Raw genomic sequence first — 10139 nt, 5'->3', positions numbered from 1 at the left:
CCTCTGCTAATTATATAACTAGGCCCTATAAAAATTTAAGTTTATAATTAAAAATAACACTTACTTTAACTATAAAGTTATTATTAATGTTGTATAAATTAATAATAAAAATGTTCTACATGTTATTAATATAAATACATTATTTTAGGCTACTATATTTCTAAAATCTATGTCTACATAAGATACCTAGGATGCACTATGTAAATGCTAGATTAATACCTATTAAAGACCTTTAGACTACATTATGTATAACCCTAGTATAAACTTTACTTTAAAGAATTTTTAAGCTTATATAAAAATTATAGAAGCTACATGTAGGCAGATGCTTGTAGAAGCACATTAGGTAGTTAGAAAAGTTAAGCGCGCGCATACACCTCTCTAATAAGTGTTTAACATCCTAAAGACTAAGCTAGGTAACTATACAGATAATAAGGCTATTCTATAGATAGCAGTTAAGGCTCTAAACAACACAGCTAGCCTGCACAGTCTAGTACCTACACTACTAGTTTTTAGGGCATACCTAAGAATTAACTTAAACTTTTTACTATTACTAAACATTATTACACAAGCAAGCGCTGTATAAAAAGTAATAAAGATACTTTAAAAAGACTATATAAAAGTAAACATTAATTATATAATTAACACTTATAATAGCTTTATAACACATAAAGTTCTTAACTTCCTTCTTAGCTTAGAGATTATAGCATAGAGGAAGAAAGAAGACTAGACTAGCCTATACAAGATTAAGAGTATTAAAGGAAGAGACATTATTATTAAGAGAGAGAATAGCCTACTAAAGCTTTAATGTACACAGGTTAAACTGTACTATAAAAATTAAAAAAAGATAACTTACCTGCAACAAATAACCTAGATAAACTAATCCCTATATAAAAGAATCCTCTAAAGAAGAGGAAAAGAGAATAGCCTTATAGAAATGCTGTAAAGGCAGAACTAAAGCCTACTATAGACTAAGCCCCTTAGAATAGCAATGCTGCACTAGTGCAAAGGGAAAATATAGACACTAAGAGAAGTAAAAGGTAAAGGAAACCTGCACAAAGTCTAGACTAGGTATTTCTAACCTAGAAGAAGAAAGATAATTAGGCCTTATTTATTAAGCTTTATATAAATAGTATAATTACTATACTTAAAAAACTATTTAAGAAATTAAACTGCATAGAGATAGACACTCTAATTACTAACAGCACTTTTAAAGTTATAGTGTACAACTTAATAAGGCATAAAAGTTAGATTTTTAACTTTTACTTTATATAAAAAGTAAAAGGCAAAACAACCTAACTGTATAAAAAATCCTGCCTAGTGTTTACTAGCTACTTAGATAAAAAAAAGAAAGAAATTCTTACCTAGTTACTAACTATTTAGAGGATAAGCTAGAGACTACTTCTAGCTATAAGAGTAAGCCTAAAAGCTATATATAAAATGCATTTTAAACTGTGTAATATTACATAAGCATACATCTAATTAATAGATAAGCTTATGCACACACTGTACATAAAGCTACTAAAAAAAATGCGCTAGAGCTTTCTACTAAATATAATACTCTAGGTTGTATAACTCTTATATAAAGCTACTAAATTAGAACTGTATTAGTTTAAAACATACTATAACTACTATAAAGAAAAGCTGTGTATACACATCTCTTTGTACAACTCCTACCTTTTAATTACTAATAAATAAAAGCACACCTTTAGTATTACTAGCTTATAAATAGACATGTTAGATATGCGCACCTACTGTTAAGACAGGAGGAACGTTTGACGAAAGCTGCTACATAGTACAAGCAATAAGCTCGAACAGTATGTTGCTGCAAATTGCAGCATTTTGCAGCATTTTGCAGCATTTTGCAGCATGTTACAGCATTTTGCAGCAAATTGCAGCATGTTGCAAGCTGGTCGCGCATAGGGCTAGTGCGCGAGGGACTCGGATCGGAAAAACAAAAGCCGAGCAACACGAGTAGAGCAGAAAAAGGATTGATAAATCAATACAATCAATCATCATCCCATACATCATATCTAAACCCATCATTCATCTTAGGAAGCCTAGAAACAGTGCTTTAATCTAACAAGAATTTACATTTAGAGAGCTATAGATAAAGTCTATACTTTTTTAGCTTTTTTAAAACTTTTTATACTTTTTATACATAGTCTTCTAGGCTATCTTTTAAGTAGATAAGGACATTATCTAGGTATACTAAGGTAAAGATGTTAAGATATAGATTAAAAGCTGTGTTAATAATTTACTAAAATGTTACTAAAGCATTTGTTAAGCTAAACAGCATTACTAATAGTTTATAAAGCCTTTATAAAGTTCTAAACACTATAAGCTACTTATTTTTTTTATTTATTCTTATTTTATTAAATCTATCTTGTATGTTAAACTTTATAAAGTATTAAGTTCTTTTTAGTTAGTTTATAATGTCTTATATAATTAGTAAAAGAAACTAGTTTAGATTATGTTATTATTTAAAGTTTTATAATCTTAATAAACACAGATCTTTTTTTTTTTTTATAAAAACTACTGCTAAAGCAACTAGGCTGTAGCTTTTCTAGATATAGCCTTAGGCTAGCATCTAGTTAACATACTCTTGCAAGGCCTTTTTCTATGCCTTTATTAAAGGACAAAGCCTGTAGGTTTTTAAGTTATAGTTTTTTACTAAGTTAATAGTATAGTTCTAAGGCTAGTGTAGTAGTAATTCTTTTAGGTTATCTAGCGTTTTAAACATATCTTTATAGTCTTTATATTTAGTAGAGATGCTTTTTTTTTTAAATTTTAAAAATCTTAATCTAATCTACATCTTTATTAGCTTTAATTTTTTTATAAGAGACCTTCTTAAGCTTTTTCTTTATTATTCTTATTACTTATACTTTAGGTTCTTAGTAGGGGAATTTCTAAAGTTTCTTTTTTTTAGAGTAATAGCTGCTACTTTATTTTACTTATTTATAAACTAAATATTAGTTATTATAGCATGCTAACTAGGTTATGTGTGCGTGATTCTTAGAGGTTTCTATAGTTATTATTCTCTAGTTAATTATAAAGTTATGCTTTTTAAGCTAATTATACTCTAAAATTACATTATACTTGCCTTCTAGTAAGAGTATGTTTATAAATCTCTAATTTTTTATATTTAGAGTTTTAAAGTCTTTCTTATATGTTTCTAGGTTAATTTATTTCTTACTATATTTTATTAAGAATGCGTTAGCTAGAGTTACCTTAAATAAGTTTATTTTAATTTAAAATAAAATGTTTTATTATTTTACCTAGTCTTTATCTACTACAGTAAAGGTGCATCTGCTGTCTATAAGAGCTAGCCCTAACTGTCTCTTATACGTAAAGGTGGTAGTTAGGCTGTGTCCTGCCCTTTGTCTTACTGCAACTAGAGCTAATATATTATAAAAAACTTCTTTAACGTACCTAACGGGTTGGCCGGCCACACGGGTTGGCCGGCCACTTTTGCCAAGCCCCCACCAAAACCACCCTATTCTAGCGCAAAACTGCCCACTTTAGCCCTGTATAAAGCAATACAACACAAGATATTATTTAAAGTCTACTTCTAATACTTTCTTACATGTATGTAAGTTATGCCTAGTCTAATTACACTGCCTACATTGCCTTTAACTTAGCTTACCTTCTTTAGCGCGCACCTGCGTCTTTAGCTTCTTTCTATTACTACGCGCTCTAAACTCCTTTAGAGCAGTTAAACAAGCCTTATTCTTAACTATTAAGGTCTCTTCTGCCTAAATCTGCTTTCTTTTATGTAATCTATGTTGCATGGCAGCCTTATTTACTGCTTAAAGCTCTGTAATCTTCTTTTACGCTAACACTAGCTTATGCGCAATAATTAATGCCCCTTTTAAAACTTTCTTAAAGGCCTTTACTATAAACATTAGTAAGCTATCTACATGCCTTTAAATTTTTACCTTTACAAGCATTAATTACAACCTAAATTTAAAAGTATTACTTAGGGTTTATAACTGCTAGAGCTTGTTATTAATAGGCAGTAGTAGTAATAGAGTACACAACTAGACATTAAGGGCTATTTTAACCTATTCTAGGTTAAATAGGACTAAACTAGTGCCTTAAAACCCTTCTTAGATATTACTAGAAGTAATTACTGCATTATAGGCGTGTATAAAGCATAGTAAGAACTTAAGTTTTATAATATAAGTAATTTAGTTACGCATAAGATCTTTAGCTTAGCGCTTATATACTTTCTTTAAAAGGGCAAAACAACCTACATTAAGAGGCTGTAAGAAGTGTAATAAGTGTAAAAGCATATAAATAGTAATAATCTTATTCTTCTTATAGTACTGCTAGAAATTAAGCAAGTTATAGCTTTTATAGCTATTAATAATAAAAAGCTAATAAGCGCCTATAACTCTTTTTTTATATGCTTATTAAAGTGCTTTAACTACTATAGCCTAAGCTTATTTATTATCTAGCTGTTCTTAGAGACTATAATAACCTAGTTCTAAGGCAAATTCTCCTTCTTGTACTAGGCAAAGAGGTAATAGCAGCTCTTAAAGATAATAAAAGGTAGAATAGCCTACTTTATTATGTTAATGCCTTAGATAACTATTATCTACTCTTTATTACCTTACTATATTGCCTTTAGCTATCCTTATTTTTTTAAAGCTATAACAACTGCTCTAGTTAATATCTAGCCTATTATAAAGCTTAACTTGTTAAAGTTATATGTGTCTTTATTCTAGATACTGTACTTAGCTTTTATGTTAGCTACTAGGCAAAACTAGCTCTAGATAACCTCTAGATTCTTATAAAGCACTCTCTTATAATTATACTTATAATTAAACTTTATTATAAACTTAGGGCAGTGCTTAACCTACATACTAGGCTAGTTTAAGCTAACCTAGCCTAGATTGCGCTCTGCGCGCAAGGAATTAGCTATATTAGCTATAGCTATAAGCCTAGAGAGAAATCTGCGTGTAATAAGCTTAAGTATGTACTTAACAACTACTTTCTTTTTAAGCTTAGTTAGATTTCTTAATTTAAGCTAGCATTCTGCTTCTAAAGGCTGTCTAGCGCGTTAATTGCTTAGTGTTGTGTAAGAGACATTATAGATAGCTGCAGCGTGTTATAAGGAGAGTTTTAAGTCTTATTTAAGAGCCTAAAGAGTAAGCTGTATTTAACATTCTTTAGAAGATTTAATCTAGTGTTGTTATTAAGGCATTATGTAGATAGGTAGAGTGTGGTAGGGGCTTAGCAAAAGTGGCCGGCCAACCTGTGTGGCCGGCCAACCCGTTAGGTACGTTATCTAAAAAAGAATATAAGTTAATGTCTTATAAGTTATTATTAAATTTATTTCTTTTTTTTTATAGGTCTAGTAGTTTTTATTGCAGTAGTTAAGTGCTTTACATTTATAGTCTTCTATAAAGGAATAAGTTGTTAGATAATCTTTCTTTTTTACTACTTTTTACTAAAAGTAATAGAACTTATAATTATTTTATTTTTTACAGCTTACCTATCTCTTCTGCTTATAAAGAGAGGCTGTTTAATAAGTATAGCAGTTTATAACTTTATAAGCTAAGGCTATTCCCTGCTATAGGCATCTATTGTGGTTCTTCTCCTATGTAGGCTACTATCCTGCTTAATGTTTGTTGTTCTAGTGCTTAACACAGTAGCGTTGTGTGCACTAGTACTAAGGGTATAGATAATTATTAGGTCTATGTAAAGTATTAAAAGAGCTCTTTTAAGTCTACTAGAGGTATTCTTACATTTGTACTATCTGTACAGGGTGTTCTTTTTATTAGTAATTATTAGTGCTATAAGTGTTATTTCTGTAAAGTACGCACTAGCTGTAGCTTTGCTGCATTACTAAAGCCTTTCTACTAATTATAAGGCTTAAAAGTAGTGTCTTAGGTTTTCTAAGTACTAGCTTTAAAACTTTAAACCTAGCAGGTCTGCCTAGTCCTTCTAGTTTCTAGTCTTAGATCTTAATAAAGAACTACTATTATTTTTTATTATCTATAATATTATATTTAACTTTAGCTACTTATTATATAATATTAAAAGTAAAGTAATTATTACTAATATTTATCTAGTAGAGCATAACTATGTAATAGCTTAGGTAGTTATGCTATAAGCTGCACTTCTAGCATTTACATTCTTAGAACTGCTTAGAGAGTTCTTTTACTAAAGTGCTAGGAGTTTAGTCTTAGAAAGAAAACTATTTTTTTTTTTAAATATTTATAATGTATCTTTAGATCTAAGTTTTTTCTTTATATTTTTTAAAAATTATAAAGTTCTGCAACACTGTATCTAGGCTACTAAAGTCTTAAATAGCTACTTTCTAATATGCTTTAAAGTAGTTATTTAAAAAAATAGTTTTCTTTGCATTACTAGTAAAATCTATTATCTAGTTTTTTTAATATTTTTTATTTATAAGGCTGTATTTAGCAGTAATAGCTTTTATTATTATAGTAGTATTTTTATTCTTCTCTTTTTAAAAGTCTAGGTAATTTTAGCAGAAATGTCTTACTTTTTTATAGTTTAGATAGGCCTTATCCTCTAGCTACTTTTATTATTTCTTTATTAAAGGCAGCCTATTATGTCCTAGAACTTAGTTCTTTTTTAAAAAAGAGCTTTATATATGCTTTACATAACTAAGGTCTATTAGTTTTTTATTATATTATAAAAGCTTTTTCTTTTTAGAAATAAACTCTAGTCTTTAAAAAGTTTTTTTTTTTCCCCCTCTCTTTTACGCTTTTTATAATAGTTATTATAAGTTATTACTTACATAATAAAGTTTTTAAGAGTAGTTAGCTTATTACTATTGTCAGATTGAAGCACTGTTTCTGGGCTTCCTGAGATGAATGATGGGTTTGGATATGATGTATGGGATGATTGCTTGATTGTATTGATTGTGTTGATTTATCGATCCTTTTTTCTGCTCTACTCGTGTTGCTCGGCTTTTTGTTCTGCCGATCCGAGTCCCTCGCGCACTAGCCCTATGCGCGACTAGCTTGCAACATGCTGCAATTTGCTGCAAAATGCTGTAACATGCTGCAATTTGCTGCAATTTGCTGCAACATGCTGCAAAATGCTGCAAAATGCTGTAAAATGCTGCAACATACTGTTCGAGCTTATTGCTCGTACTATGTAGCAGCTTTCGACAAACGTTCCTCCTGTCTTGACAGTAGGTGCGCATATCTGACACACCCCCTCAGCTTGGACATGCTTCAAGCTGGTTCCCGATTGCGCAACCTTAGTATGCTTCCAGGGCTTCCATTCTTGCTTCAATCTCTTCCATATCCGCTTCCTGACTGACTATCCTCTCCCTGACGTCAACTAGCCGAATTTGCTGAAGAAAGCTTGGCCATTTGCTGGCTAGAAGCGCTTTAGTGAGTCTGTCTGCAAGCATCTTGCTGGAGGGGACATAGACAACCTTAATCGTTTGTTGAGAGACTTCCTGTCGGAGCCAGTGGTTATGGATGTTGACATGTCAGAGCTTGGTTTAAAGTTAAGATATCTCTTTGTTTACTAGTTAGATTGTCTGCTTGTTGTCGCACTAGATTATAATAGTTAAATTAGGCAGCTTAACTTGCAGTTTATTAAGGAGCATTCTTATAAACATAGCTTCCTTAGCAACTTAGAACAGTGCAAGTAATTCTGCTTTTGTTGTTAATGTTGTAACTATATCTTATTTATTTACTTACTATGCAATCTATCTGCTAAATAGTTAAATAACATAGCCCTAAGAGCTTTTCCTATCTAGTGTGTTGTTTATAAATAACACATTACTTGCTACTATAAGGTAGTCTTCTCCTCCTAATTAGAGTGCGTACGTCCGTGTCGCATGTAGGTACAGGATGACTTGATTGGCTGCATCCTGATGGTCAGATGCGGGATTTGTGAGAAACCGTGCGAGGCGTGATGTAGCAAAGGCGATGTCTAGTCTTATAGTAACTGCTGTAAAGAGTAGAGATCTAATCTTCTACTAATATTAATTTACTTCTAATAAGGTTGTAAAACTAGATTGCAGCATAAGTTTAATCCTACTTATAGGTGTAGCATGCTGCAGGTTCTTTCTGTTAGCTAGCCTAGCTATCTTGTTAATATATAAGGCCTATAACAGCTAAATTATTTATTACTATTAATCTTTAATAATCTTAACTCTTAGAAACTATTATAGGTCCTTGCCTTTTATTAAGGTATACTTCTCTTATAACTAGTCTACTACACGCTGTGTATTTACTTTAAAGCCTTTTCTGTGCGCAATAATAAGGTTGTCTACGTAGAAGAAGACAAATATTCTAGCTTTAGTTATATAGTAGGGTTTATGTAAAACAGCTAAGAACCTAAGGCCTTTAAGAGTTATTATAAAATAGTGTTGCTAGAGTAGAAAAGAAATTTATAGGCTATATAGTACTTTTTAAAGCTTTAGTATTGTACCTAGTTTCTAATAGCCTCTTAGCATCTGCATGTAGATATTACGGTTAATTGCTACATGTATAAACGCGTTAGTTATGTTGTATTGTTAAAGCTCTAGGTTAAAGCGTGCAGATATTACTATTAGCATTTAAAATAAGTGTTTTGCTAGAGTAGCAGCGTAGGTATCTTATGTAGTAATGTTTCTCTATTAATTGCTGTAGACTACTAGTTGCGCTTTATATCTTTGCAATTTATAGTGCTTATTAAGCTTGTAGGTGTACACCTACATATAATCTAGGATTTGCTGTCTAGCTGCCTTAATTAGCTTTATCTAGACCTCTATCTAGAATTTTATTGTCTAATAACTGTCTAGGTGTGTTCTTTTTACTGCCTTAACTATCTTATATAGAGGGTGCTTCTCTAGTTGCTTTTAGGTTAATAGTAGAGGTAGTAGCTAGCTTCTATAAGGTGTCTTTCTTTTAAATAGTATCTTTATTAATGCTGCTTTATTTAGTGTTTTACTACTATGCTTTTCTACACTTCTAGATCTTATGCTAGCTATAAAGGCTGCAGCTTATAGTATAGTCTTTAACAACTCTATTTAGCTTAGCTTTAGTGCTACTCTAGCTATTAACTGCATAAGCAATGTTATAGGTAGCAGAGTATTTAAAAAAGATAGATAGTTATCTCTAATCTTTTTTTCTTAATAGTAGCCTAATAGGTCTACTTTATTAAAATTTAATATATTATTTATAGTGTTATCTTTATAGAATAACTTTATCTTTAGCTAATAACTAGGTGTTAGAAGCTTAATTATTTTAATATATATAGTAATTTTCTTTACTATGTTATGTATAAGGTTATCTATTAGGTCTTTAGGCTTACTACTAAAAATTAAGTGTTTGTTAAAGATAACATTATGTGTACAGATTACTTTTACTAGCAGTAGTATCTATATGTAGTAGATGTTTAATAATTAGTACCTAACTAGATATCTAATCTACGCCTTTAGGTCTAGCCTTTGTAGCTTAGATTTATTTTAATGTGTGTTATTAGTTATTATAAATGCTTTATAGCTATAAGCTTTTAGATATGTAAAGCTTAGCTTTTAAATTAATATAATAACTTTATTATTTAGAGCTGCTTGTGTAAAGAAGATCTTGTATAGTGTCTTTTAGTTATTAGCATAGTTTAGCGTCTAATTGTATAGGTATACGCCTGCTCTAGTGATGTATGGCTATATGTTTTATAGTAGGTTAGCATCTAGTTGCATAGCCTGTAACTTCTTCTTATTTACACCTTTTAAGCATTTAGCTCCTCTGTTCTAGGCTTATGTATCTAGTGCTAAAGGCTTAACAGTTATTCTATGTAATGCTAGCTAGCATTCTACCTTTAGTTTTACTGTTGTAATCTTATTATTAGCTTTAATAACTTTTACAGTAATGTTATAATAGTTCTTTAGAAAAAAGATAAAGATTATAAGAGCTTTAATAATTAATTTAGTAAGCTTATTATCCTTAAAGTAAAGGTCTTACTAGAGGCTAGAATACTTATTAGTAATTAGCATTTAACTTTGCTCTTTTATAATGCTTTATGCTTTATATGCATAGAAATTAATTAATAGTCTCTTACTAGGTCTACTGTTACTAATTTATAGTGTGTAGCTAATTTATTATTATATCTTAGCTCTGCTATATAAGTTACATTAAACTGTTATAGTTCCTTTAATTTAC

This window comes from Lindgomyces ingoldianus (genome assembly GCF_010093535.1).
Source record: "Lindgomyces ingoldianus strain ATCC 200398 unplaced genomic scaffold BDR25scaffold_6, whole genome shotgun sequence".
In the NCBI taxonomy this organism is placed as follows: domain Eukaryota; kingdom Fungi; phylum Ascomycota; class Dothideomycetes; order Pleosporales; family Lindgomycetaceae; genus Lindgomyces; species Lindgomyces ingoldianus.
Note: the sequence above shows the minus strand (reverse complement) of the source record.